This window comes from Vipera ursinii, assembly GCF_947247035.1.
Source record: "Vipera ursinii genome assembly, chromosome: 1".
Classification (NCBI taxonomy): Eukaryota; Metazoa; Chordata; class Lepidosauria; order Squamata; family Viperidae; genus Vipera; species Vipera ursinii.
The window spans coordinates 10,593,016-10,606,972 of record NC_139512.1 but is presented as its reverse complement, the minus strand read 5'-3'; positions in this window follow the sequence as shown (position 1 = coordinate 10,606,972).

Here is a 13,957-nt window from a genome sequence, read left to right as displayed (position 1 = left end):
GACAGGGTGAAAGAGGGGAGCAGGGGGAGACAGAGGAGAAAGGGGGAACAGAGGGGGAAAGAGGGGAGCAGGGGAAGGGGGACAGGGTGGAAGGGGGACAGAGGAGAAGGGGATCAGAGGAGAAAGGGGGGACGGAGGGGAAGGGGGGACAGAGGGGGGGAAAGAGGGGAGCAGGGGAAGGGGCCAGAGGGAAAAAGGGAGGAGAGGGGGGAAGAGAGATTTTTCTCAAAAGGAGGGGAAAAGACCCCTTGGCTTAACTTGACACAGGTCAAGCCTAAGAGGAACTAGTTAACCCTTAAAGATCCAGGAAGATTCGAGAGGAAAGGGTTGAACTCCGCAAAGGCTGGAAGATGATTTTTAACCCTTAAAAAAGAAAGGAAAGAAGAAGGATAAGAGTGAAAAGCAGGAGGCTGTGGGGCGTGGGGGATGGCGAGAATGAGGCTCTCAAACGGCTGGGCTAGGTGGATTTACTCTGATCAAGAACTGGGGTGGAAAAACAAGGAAAAACTGGGTCAAGGGGCCAGAGGAAAATTCGGCGCTTTTTGAAGAAAAAAAAGAAAAAAGATGGTCTGTGTGTGTGTGTGTGTGTGTGTGTGTAGATGAATCCTTCAAGGCCAGGGGAGTGAGGAAGAGATCAACCAGGTTAGCCCTTCCAAGATCTCCCAGAGGCAGAATTAACTCTTCCCTGTCCAGAGGGTGAGAAGGAATTCTGGATGAAAAGGGGGAGGGGAGATTAAATTGATTGCACGCGGGCTAGGGAATTCTGGGAGCTGAAGTCCACAAGGCTTAAAGTGGTCCCGAATGAGAAACAGTGCAATAGAGGCTGATGGATGAGTGAGAAACCAGAACCTTCTATATTTTACTATATTTTTCTATGGTTCCTTTCCCCCCCTCCACTTGTTTCTAAACGGTTCTCTTGGCTTGGAAGCTATTGGAAGGACGCATAAATGAAGTGAAAAGATCCGCGGAGGAAAATGCCTGGCTTTCCTTGCCAAGAAAATCCCCTGGGGATATATAAAGACACCCTGCCCGCCCCCCCCCCTGGATTTGAGTCCAAAAGATGCTCCCCTTGAATAATTTGGGAGCATTCAGTGAGTGAACTGGCCTAAACCTGGTCCCCTCCACCTGTACCCCATATATCTGGGAATTTGCCTCTTGGGAACCCTCAAAATTCTCAATTCTGTAGCTGCATCTGGAGCTCTCCATTTTACAGAGTGGGGTATTTAATCCTGGAATTGCGGTTTGTTCATCTCCCAATAGCAGAAAAAGCAAGCTCTGTTGGTCTGTTCATGTGAAATAGTAAGGTAAAGGTGAAGGTTCCCCCGCACATGCGTGCTAGTCGTTTTTAACTCTAGGGGCCAGTGCTCATCTCCGTTTCAAAGCCAAAGAGCCAGCACTTGTCCGAGGATGTCTCCGTGGTCATGTGGCCGGCATGACTAGACGCCAAAGGCGCACGGAACGCTGTTACCTTCCCACCGGAGTGGTCCCTATTTTTCTACTTGCGTTTTTTACGTGCTTTCGAACTGCTAGGTGGGCAGAAGGTGAAATAGTAGTATCACTTTATAACACCTTAGTAAGACCACACCTGGAGTACTGCAACCAGTTTTGGTCACCACGCTACAGAAAAGCTGCCGAGACTTTGAAAAGAGTTCAAAGAAGAGCAACTAAGATGATCCAAGGCCTGGAGACTAAAACATATGAAGAACGGCTGCAGGACTTGGGTTTGGCCAGTCTAAAGAAAAGAAGAAATAGGGGAGACATGATAACAACATTCCAGTATTTGAGGGGCTGCCCCAAATAAGAGGGGGTCAAGTTATTCTCCAAAGCACCAGAGAGAAGGACAAGAAGCAATGGATGGAAACTAATCAAGGAGAGAAGCAACCTGGAATTAAGGTTGCTTAACAGCAAGAATAATTAACCAGCGGAACAGCTTGCCTCCAGAAGCTGTGGGTGCTCCATCACTGGAGGTTTTTAAGAAGAGACTGGACAACCATTTGTCTGAAATGGTATAGGGTTTCCTGCTTGAGTATGGGGCTGGACTAGAAGACCTCTAAGGTCCCTTTCAGCTCTATTCTCTTTATTGAACTTGCACAGCTGCAGCTAAGCATGGTTCACTCCAATGATCTACAGGTAGTTCTCAACCTACAGCAGTTCGTTTAGTGACCATTCAAAGTTACAACATCACCGAGAAAAGTACCTTGTGATCATTTTTTGATACTTACAACCATTGCAGCAACCGCACGATCACGTGATCAACATTCAGACACTTGGCAACTGGCGTGTATTTTATGACGGTTGCAGCGTCCTGGGCTCATGTGATCTACCGACAAGCAAGGTCCATGAAGAAGCCAGATTCACTTAACAACTGTATTACTAACTTAACAGCTGCAGTGATTCACTTAACAGCTGAGGCAAGAAAGGCTGTAAAATGGGGCCAAACTCACTTAACAGCTGTCTCGCTTAGCAACAGAAAATTTAGGCTCCATTGTGGCTGTAAGTTGAGGACTGCTTGTATAATTGCTCCTGGCAACCCCAAGGTGTTATCTTCTTGCAGGAAGTAAAAGAGACATCTAGATACAGGTAGTCCTTGACTTATGACCACAATCAAGAATAGAATAGAATTAGAATAGAAAATAGAATAGAATAGAAAGTAGAATAGAATAAGAATAGAATAGAATAAGAATAGAACAGAATTAGAATAGAACAGAATAGAACAGAAAGAATAGAATAGAGAATAGAGAATAGAATAGAATTAGAATAGAAAGAATAGAATAGAATTAGAATAGAAAGAATAGAATAGAAAATAGAATAGAATTAGAATAGAATAGAATAGAACAGAATAGAATAGAATAGAAAATAGAATAGAATTAGGATTAGAATAGAATAGAATAGAATAGAATAGAATAGAATAGAATAGAATAGAATAGAATAAAATTAGAATAGAATGGAATGGAATAGAATAGAATAGAATAGAATAGAATAGAATAGAATAGAAAATAGAATAGAAAATAGAATAGAATTAGAATAGAATAGAATAGAACAGAATAGAATAGAATAGAAAATAGAATAGAATTAGGATTAGAATAGAAAGAATAGAATAGAATAGAATAGAATAGAATAGAATAGAATAGAAAATAGAATAGAATAGAATAAAATTAGAATGGAATGGAATAGAATAGAATAGAATAGAATAGAATAGAATAGAATAGAATAGAATAGAATAGAATAGAATAGCTGTCTCACTTAGCAACAGAAATTTGGGGCTCAGTTGTGGTCGTAAGTCGAGAACTGCCTATACTTTGCTTGGTTCCTATAATCTCACTGAATCAAATTGGCAGATTTCTCTCAGTTTACAAACCAGGCTGGGCTAAATTGGATTGTAATCCCTAGGTGAATTCGGAAAAGCACGGCTGGTGCAGTTATGCGTGGGTTGTTTTGCAAACCCGCCTGGTGTGTTCAGATGGCAGCTGGCTGTGATGAGCTGAATCCAGGAAATTGAGGTGGGTGGGAGAAGCCCACGGCAGACTCAAGTCCTGGCAAGCTTCGGTGTATCTGCTTATCAGTCTATGTTATCTCCTTGCACAGTTAGTCCTGGGCTTAAAGACCACAAAATTTCTGTTGCTAAGCATTCCGTGAATTTTGCCCCCCCCCCGTTCTTAAGTGAATCGCTGCAGCTGTGAAGCTGGTGGTGTGAATCTGGTTTCCCCGTTGACTTGGCTTGTCAGAAGCTCGCAAAAGGGGATCACGTGACACCCACCCACCCACCCACCCACAACTGCAACCATCATGAACACGAGTCTGTTGCCAAGCCTCTGAATTTTGATCACCCAGCCGTGGGGGATGCTGCAACGGTCGTTAAGTGTGAAAACCGGTGGTGGGACTGTTTTCAGGGCCCTTGTAACTTTGAAGACTAAACGGAGGGCTGTAAGTCGAGGACTACATGCACCCTGCCCCCCCCGCAACAGAGGAGACCCGGGTGAATTGGTTGGACCCTTCCATTTTTAAGCCGCCAAATATCTGCCCGGGGTGTGGGGGTGGGGTGAGAGGATTGGCGGCCTCAAAAGGACTAGTGCGTTTGTTCGGGTGCATTGATTTAATAGGACTGGGGAAGAAAATTGGATTAAGGTCTGGAGGGCTGAAGCTGGGAAGGGAAAGAAATGGCAGGGGGGAAGAATTGATTTAACCCCCAGGAAAAAGGGTGTGTGTGTGGGGGGGAGGAGGATCTGGAGCCTGGTGTGGAGTTTTTTTTTTTTAAAAAAAAGGGGGGGGGAGGAAGCATTGCTCTTTCCCAAGGCAGAGGGCGGGGAGGGGGATTTAAAGCTTAAAAGGGCTGGAGGAGAAGGGAATTAATTCTGCAAGTGGGTGGGGAGGAACAGCTTAACTGCTAAAGGATTGGAGAGGATAATTAGCTAACCCTGGAACTATTAGAGGTCTGGGATTTGAGTAACCCTTTAAAAGTGGGGGGGGAAATCTGGGGAAGGGCAAGGACAATCCTCTCCTAGGGCCTCTTTTACTCCCAGCCTTACCTTATAAAGTATTTAAGGAGGAGAGAAAAAAAACCCCTGGATGCAGTCAGAAACATTTACCAGGTGGTTTTCCGCTCCTTGGCGCTTCTTTTTTGGCTGCCATCCAGCAGAGCAATTATACTATGTTCTCAAATGTGGGCAGAACCTCCATATGCAAGGGTACTCTACTTCTGAATGAAGGAGTTTGGATTAGGGGTTATAAGGCGCCAGGCTAGAAAACCGGGGTCTGGAAGTTCTAGTCCCTCCTTAGGCATGAAAGCCGGCTGGGTGACTTTAATCCAATCACCAGGAGACTGGGAGTTCTAGTCCCTCCTTAGGCATGAAAGCTGGCTGGCTGACTTTGGGCCAATCACCAGGAGACTGGGAGTTCTAGTCCCTCCTTAGATATGAAAGCCGGCTGGCTGCTGACCTTGGGCCAATCACCAGGAGACTGGGAGTTCTAGTCCCTCCTTAGATATGAAAGCCGCCTGGCTGACTTTGGGCCAATCACCAGGAGACTGGGAGTTCTAGTCCCACCTTAGGCATGAAAGCCGACTGGGTGACTTTGGGCCAATCACCAGTAGACTGGGAGTTCTAGTCCCTCCTTAGGCATGAAAGCTGGCTGGCTGACTTTGGGCCAATCACCAGGAGACTGGGAGTTCTAGTCCCTCCTTAGATATGAAAGCCAGCTGGCTGCTGACCTTCGGCCAATCACCAGGAGACTGGGAGTTCTAGTCCCTCCTTAGATATGAAAGCCGGCTGGCTGCTGACCTTGGGCCAATCACCAGGAGACTGGGAGTTCTAGTCCCCCCTTAGATATGAAAGCCGCCTGGCTGACTTTGGGCCAATCACCAGGAGACTGGGAGTTCTAGTCCCTCCTTAGATATGAAAGCCGGCTGGCTGACTTTGGGCCAATCACCAGGACACTGTGAGTTCTAGTTCCACCTTAGGCATGAATGCCGGCTAGGTGACTTTGGGCCAATCACCAGGAGACGGTGAGTTCTAGTCCTGCCTTAGGGACAAAAGCCAGCTGGGTGACCTGGTGCCAGTTACCAGGAGGTAGTGAGTTCTAGTTTTGCCTTAACAATTGCTCTGCTTAGCAATGGTCTGAAGTACAGTCGTAAGTGAAGGACCAGCTGCATGTATGCTGCTTTGAGCTCCTGAACAAAAGTCAGGACATTGTATAAATGCAATAAATATCATTCAATGGCTGAGCGAAAGGCCAGTCCCTTGCTTTCACAGATTAAGCTGGGTGACATTTTGGCGAAAGGCTCCGTTTAAATCTGCTGTGGATTTTTGCTCCTCTCTTTGTTTCTGCGTTTGTCAACCTTGATGAAGCTAAAAAACGGCAGTGCAGAGAAGATCCAGATTCCTGTGTTTTGTGCAAAAGGAAAATTTTGATGGAAAAATTAACTCCCTTTTTTGCCCTCCGGGTATGTGGATTGGACGCTGATTCTCCCTCTGGGCGGGAATGGAAAACTCGGTGGAAAAAAACACTGGAATGCAATGGAATATCTTGCAAGAGGGGAATATTCCGTGAAATTTTTTTTAGTGCAAATTCCCTGGAAATGCCAACTTGAAACACAGGTGGTCCTCCACTTACGACCAGAATCGAGCCTAAAATTTCTGTTGCTAAGAGAGAGATTTGTTAAGTTCGTTTTGCCCCATTCGGCCACTTTGCTTGCCACAGTTGTTAAATGAATCGCGGCAGATGTTAAGTTAGTAGCTCGGTTGTTAATTGAATCTGGCTTTCCCATTGACTTTGCTTGGCAGAATGGTGAAAAAAGCAAGGTTCTACATTTAGGCAGGAAAAATCAAATGCACAGGTATAGTATATTTATATTTATTAAATTTTTATACCGCCCTTCTCCCGAAGGACTCAGGGCGGTGTACAGGGCAATAAATATTAAAATACGAAATACAAAAGTTAAAAACATTAAATAATTATGCCCGATATAATACATTAGTTAAAATCCATGTTAAAACCCCAAACCCATCAGACCAGGCCGGCTTGTTCAAATAAATAAGTTTTTAGATCAGGTCAGAAGGAGCAAAGGTCGGGGGCCATCCAGAGCTCAACCGGTAAGCAGTTCCACAGGTCTGGCGCGCCCACAGAGAAGGCCCTCCCCCTGGGGGTCACCAGTCGACATTCTCTGACCGGTGGCACCCTGAGGAGGCCCTCTCTGTGGGAGCGCACTGGACGGAGGGAGGTTGACGCCAGCAGCAGGTGTTGCCATAGGTAATCCGGACCCATGCCATGTAGGGCTTTATAGGTCATCACTAGCACCTTGAATCTCACCCGGAGGGCAACTGGATAGGTGGTATAGGTGGTAGCTTGCTCAATAGTAGTAACAGTGAGAGAGATCTCGGAGTCCTAGTAGACAATCACTTCAATAGGAGCCAGCCGTGTGCTGCAGCTGCCAAAAAACCAACACAGTGCTAGGCTGCATTAACAGAGGGATAGAATCAAGATCAAGTGAAGTACTAATACCACTTTACAATGCCTTGGTAAGGCCACACCTGGAATAATGCATCCAGTTTTGGTCACCACGATGTAAAAAAGATGTCGAGACTCTAGAAAGGGTACAGAGAAGAGCAACAAAGAAGATTGGGGGACTGGAGGCTAAAACATATAGGGAACGGTTGCTGGAATTGGGTATGTCTAGTTTAACGAAGAGAAGGGTGAGGGGTGACATGATAGCCGTCTTCCAGTGTCTCAGGGGCTGCCCCAAAGAAGAGGGAGTCAAGCTATTCTCCAAAGCGCCCGAAGGCAGGACAAGAAGCAACGGATGGAAACTAGTCAAGGAGAGAAGCAACCTGGAACTAAGGAGAAACTTCCTGACAGTTAGAACAACTAACCAGTGGAACAACCTGCCTCCAGAAGTGGTGAATGCTCCAACACTGGAAGTTTTTAAGAAGAGACCGGACAGTCATTTGTCTGAAATGGTATAGGGTTTCCTGCCTGAGCAGGGGGTTGGACTAGATGACCTCCAAGGTCCCTTCCAACTTTTATTATTATTATAATGTCGCAAAATGGAATCACGTGACTCCTGGACGCCGCAAAATGAATATGAATCAGTTACCAAGTGTCTGGATTTTGATCACATGACCATGGGGATGCTGCAACGGTCATAAGTGTGAAAAATGGTCGTAAGTCACTTTTTCCAGTGTCGTAACTTTGAACGGTCACTAAATGAACTGTTGTAAGTTGAGATTTATTACCAGTAAATCTCAATCTATCTGCTGGGGAATTCGGCTTGCTTCTTCTGGAGAAGGATTCAACACATATTCCGGGGTTTTTTTTAAATTTCTGAAATGTCCCTGCACCAACACAAAAATTTGCAGAAATCTTAAGGGTGCCCTATAAATCAATAAAATGAAACCCAATAAAACAAAGCATCCAGTCTGAAAGGGCTCAGAGCAAGGAGAAACAGACATCCCCCCCCTTTAAATTAGTTGCTGCAGCTTGAGGACTAGAAACTTGGAAATGATGCTGAAGAAAGGTAGATAAGAAAGCTCGGGCAAGACTCTTTGCTCTCTGAGGTTAACAGTCGGGTTGTGCTACACTGTTGAAAAGAAACTATTCAGGAGGTTGAATTTCTCTCTAGATGAAAGGTTTTCCCTGTGGCAAGGGCACAAACCTGGTTAGAGAGAGAGAAGCAGGCCAAATAAATGAATAACCCTGATTTCCCTTTCATGAGCAGGAGGTTAAAGTCAGGGGTACCTAGGCAGACCATCACTAGGTGGCAAAGTCTGTAGAACAGGGTTTTGTCACCCTCAGTTATTTTAAGACGAATGGACTTCAACTCCCAGAATTCCCTAGCCAGAACGGCTGGCTAGGGAATTCTGGGAGTTGAAGTCCATACGTCTTAAAGTCACTGAGGTTGACAAACACTGCTGAGGAGGGAATTGCCTGAGCAGAGAATGATTGAGAGAAATGATAATTTGGGTTGGGAGGAGACTTGAAACAATGCGTTTCTCTGTGCAACAGCCAAACAACAGCCTTGACTTTTCCATTGCAGAAAACTTTGGGCATTTGGCCTTTCTTCCAAAGGAAACTCAAACCCCAAAGGGGATCCAATAATTAGAATTAGAATAAGAAGTTGGAAGGGACCTTGGAGGTCATCTAGTCCAACCCCCTGTTCAGGCAGGAAACCCTATACCATTTCAGGCAAATGGCTGTCCAGTCTCTTCTTAAAAACTTCCAGTGTTGGAGCATTCACCACTTCTGGAGGCAGGTTGGTCCACTGGTTAATTGTTCTAACTGTCAGGAAGTTTCTCCTTAGTTCTGAGTTGCTTCTCTCCTTGACTAGTTTCCATCCCTTGCTCCTTGTCCTGCTTTCAGGTGCTTTGGAGAATAGCTTGACTGCCTCTTCTTTGGGGCAGCCCCTGAGATATTGGAATGCTGCTATCATGACACCCCCTCACCCTTCTCTTTGTTAAACTACACATACCCAATTCCAGCAACCGTTCCCTATATCTTTTAGCCTCCAGGCCCCCAATCATCTTTGTTGCTCTTCTCTGTACTCTTTCTAGAGTCCCGACATCTTTTTTACATCGTGGTGACCAAAACTGGATGCAGTATTCCAGGCGTGGCCTTACCAAAGCATTGTAAAGCGTTATTAGTACTTCACTTGATCTTGATTCTAATCTTCTGGATGGGGCCCGAAAAGACTTTTTCCCTTCCTGGCCCATTGATTGGTCAGAAGCTATGGGACATCACAGCAGCACCAGACTTGAGGCAGGCTTCAAGGTCTGAGGTTTCCCAACCTTTTGGGCACCGGGGGCCAGTTCTGTGGTGAAAAGCTTTTCTGCAGACCGGAGAGTGCGTGGTTTTGTGTGCTGCCTGCATCCCGCAGATGGGGTCTTTGCTTGTTTGTGCGCACGGGTTGCTGGCATGCTGCGGCCCGGTACTGGTCCACAGACCTGGGGTTGGGGATCCCTAGTCTAGATAGAATGGTAAGAGGATGAGGGCCAGATTTGCAGGGACCAGTGTTACTGTGCTGCCCCCTGGTGGTCAGACTGCATTGATACACAGAGGTGCAGGTGGCCTTTGACTTACAACAGGGGTGGCATGTATCTATGACGGTTGCAATGTCCTGGGGTTATATGGTCACCATTTGTGACCTTCTCCGCTGGCTTCTGATGGGCCAAACCAATGAGGGAAGCCAGATAAACTAAAGAACCACACGGTTCACTTCACGACTGAAACGATTGGCTTAGCCGTGGCAAAAGAGGTCATCAATCAGGTGCAGCTCACTTAACGACTGCCCTGTTTAGCAACAGAAATTGGGGTCCCGATTGGGGCCGTAAGTCAAAGACTACCTGCCGTTCAGGTACTCCTCGACGTACGACCACAATGGAGCCCCAGGCTTTTGTCGCTCAGTGAGACATCGGTCAAGTGAATTTTGACCCGTTTTACGACCTTCCTGGCCAGAGTTATTTCGCGAATCGCTGCAGCTGTTAAGTTAAGTAAATGAATTATTGTTCAGTGAATCTGTCTTCCCCATTGACTTTGCTGGTCAAAAGGTCACAAAAGGGGAATCACGTGACCCCAGGACACTGCAACCGTCATAAATACGAGTCAGCTGTCAAGCGTCTGAATTTTGATCACGTGACTAGGGTGTGTGTGTGTGTGTTGCAGCGGTCGTAAGTGAAAAATGGTCCTAAGTCACTTTTTTCCCAGTGCCGTTGTAACTTTCAACGGCCGCTAAATGAATTGTTGTAAGTCGAGGACCCACTTGTATGTTACAGGAACACGGTGATGGTGTTTTGTCAACTTAGATTTGGAGAAAGGTCTGAATCCAAGCCTCGTTTTAATGTAAGATTTGATGTCTTGGGCAAAGCTAAGAAATAATAATTCAGTAACCGCGGTTAAGCATGCTTTGGGAATAGAGCCAGGAGCTGCTTCTTCTCTGTATTGTCAAGCAAAGCAACTGGATTTCCGGTTCAAAGAACTCTGGAGAAAAGTCTCCCTTTGAACACACCCTGACACACACACACCAGACAGACCCACACAGAGATGGAAAGTGTGAAGCGTTTTTCCAGTTGTTTTTTTTTTAAATGTCTGTGGCTTTGCCAATGCAATTTAAACCTGTATGGACATACTGCCCCCTAGTGTCCATAATCGTTTCATGTCAAGTTTATTGTCAAATATGGAACGGATTTAACAGAACACATAGCAGAGTAACAGAGTTGGAAGGGATCTTGGAGGTCATCTAGTCTAACTGGGCCAAAAATTTCCACTGCTAAGCAAATCCAAGTGAGCTTTGCCCCATTTTACCACCTTTCTTGCCATAATTGTTAAGTGGATCATTTGGTCATTAAGTGAATCTGGCTTCCCCCATTGACTTTGCTTGTCGGAAGCTGGCTGGGAAGGTCAGAAATGGAAATCACATGACCATCATAAATAAATAAAAGTTGCCAGGCACCCAAATTTGAATCACATGATCCTGGGGAATAATAATAAAGTTGGAAGGGACCTTGGAGGTCATCTAGTCCAACCCCCTGCTAAGGCAGGAAACCCTATACCATTTCAGACAAATGGCTGTCCAGTCTCTTCTTAAAAACCTCCAGAGATGGAGCACCCACAGCTTCTGGAGGCAGGTTGTTCCACTGGTTAATTGTCCTAACTGTCAAGAAGTTTCTCCTTAGTTCTAGGTTGCTTCTCTCCTTGACTAGTTTCCATCCGTTGCTTCTTGTCCTGCCTTCAAGTGCTTTGGAGAATAGGTTGACCAGGTCTTCTTTAGGACAGTTCGTCAAATATTGGAAGACTGCTATTATGTCACCCCTACTCCTTCTTTTCACTAGACTAGACAAACACAATTCCTGCAACTCTTCATACGTTTTAGCCTCCAGGCCCCTAATCATCTTTGTTGCTCTTCTCTGCACTCTTTCCAGAGTCCCAATATCTTTTTTTTATATTGTGGTGAGCAAAACTGGATGCAATATTTCAAGTGTGGTCTTAGCAGGGCATTATAAAGTGGCACAAACACTGATCAAGATTACGTGAAGGGTTAATGCCACTTTCTAATGCCTTGGTAAGGCCACACTTGGAATATTGCATCCAGTTTTGGTCACCACGATTTTAATAAAAGAATCTGAGATTCTGGAAAGAGTGAAAAGTAACAGAGGTGATTAGGGGGCTGGAGGCTAAAATATAGAATGAATGAATGAATGAATGAATGAATGAATGAATGAATGAATGAATGAATGAATGAATGCAGGAATTGGGTATGTCTGGTTTAATGAAAAGAAGGAAAAGGGGTGACATGATAGCAGTGCCCCAATATTTGAGGGGCTGCCACAAAGAAGAAGTGGGACAACCTATTCTCCAAAGCAGGAGAAGAAGCAACGGATGGAAACTAATCAAGGACAAAAGAAACCTGGAATTAAGGAGAAACTTCCTGACAGTGAGAACAACTAACCAGTGGAACTACCTGCCTCCAGAAGTTGTGAATGCTCTAATACTGGAAGTTGTTAATTAGAGATTGGACAACCATTTGTTTGAAATAGTATAGGGTCCCCTGCTTGAGCAGGGGGTTGGACTAGAAGACCTCCAGGCTCCCTTCCAACTTTGTTATTGTTATTCAGATTTACCTGCTTGCCTGTGAGATATGTGTAATAAAGTGGTTTCAGCTGCACAATTGCCTTTGTTTTAAAACAAACCCCACAACGATTGCTGTGCCACCATCAGAGCGGGCAGCGTTGTTTTCCTTCCAGCTTTTTTTTTAAGAAAAAGAAATGTAATAAAGTAAAACTAAGCCTGCATTTTTCCTTCTCTCTCCTGTCGCCCTTTTCTTTCCTGTTATGTCTTTTAGAGTGCAAGCAGGAAAACAGACCGTCCTTTGTGGATCATGTCCATAAATTCTGAACCTCCCTCTCTCTCTCTCTCTCTCTCTCTCTCTCTCTCTCTCTCTCTCTCTCTCTCTCTCTCTCTCTCTCTCTCTCTCTCCCTCTCTCTCTCTCTCTCTCTCCCTCTCTCTCTCTCTCTCTCTCTTTTGCTGCAGGGTATGAGGAAAACAAGGGACGCGGTGGCTCAGTGGGTTAGGGTGCTGAGCTTGTCGATCAGAAGTTCGGCAGTTTGGCGGGTTGAATCCCGAGTGCCGCATAGCAGAGTGAGCGCCTGTTACTCGTCCCAGCTTCTGCCAACCTAGCAGTTCGAAAGCACGTAAAAAGGCAAGTAGAAAAATAGGGACCGCTCCGGTGGGAAGGTAACAGCGTTCCGTGCGCCTTTGGCGTCTAGTCATGCCGGCCACATGACCACGGAGACGTCCTCGGACAAGCGCTGGCTCTTCGGCTTTGAAACGGAGATGAGCCCCTAGCACGCATGTGCAGGGGAACCTTTACCTTTACCTAATACCAAATACAAAAATGCAAAAGAAAATAGAAAAATAAGGGAGGGAAAAGTGTAGGAAAAGGGTGGGGGGGAGTGGAAGAAAGAAAAGGCGTTGACTTCCAACTCCCTTTGGTGCAGTAGAATAAGATAATAACACCAAACCTCAACGTTTTACTTTTACATAACAGTGCAAACTAGCCATTTCTATAACAACAAACTTATCTAATTATCTAATTATCTTGCTGCCGTCACCATATATACCAGGGGTCTTCAAACTTTGGCCTTTTATGACTTGTGGACTTCAACTCCCAGAATTCCTCAGCCAGCAAACATGCCTGCCTGAGGATTTCTGGGAGTTGAAGTCCACAAGTCATAAAAGGGCCCTGGTCATTGAAGACCCCTGGTGTTAAATAGTGGGCTCTTGGGTGCAGGAATGACGACACGAGGCTGAGTACAGGATAACTCATACTTTATTTCTTGCTCGAACTGTACTGAAGCATGGGCTGCAACCAGCCGCAATATATAGTCTAGCCCCTAGGTGGCAGCCAATAGGTTTGAACCAACACTTGCCGCCTGGGGCTAGCCAATTGCAGGACAGGAGACAGTTAGTCTGGGTTGCTGGAGAGCCATTAGCTGCTCCAGCAACCTATGTGGTGTATCACCAAAACCCAGCACATAACACCTGGTATAGGTTCTCCTGCTTGAGCAGGGGGCTGGACTAGAAGACCTCCAAGGTCCCTTCCAGCTCTATTCTATTCTAAGTCCAGGAAAGGAAAAAGACAAAAAGACAAAATGTACAATTAATCAGATTGTTGAGCCACAGGGAGTGTTTTCCTTATTCTCGGGACTAGGAGAAATTCGTAAAAGTTGAGCACCCCTGGTTTAGACCAGCGTTTCCCAACCTTAGGAACTTGAAGATGCGTGGACTTCAACTCCCAGAATTCCCCAGCTGGCTGGGGAATTCTGGGAGTTGAAGTCCACGCATCTTCAAGTTCCTAAGGTTGGGAAACGCTGCTTTAGACCAACCCCACTTTGTTCTATCCAGTCCATGAATGGAAAAAGTGGAAGAGTCCCAAACATCGTTTTTTCTGCTACAAGAGTCAAACAAGTCTGT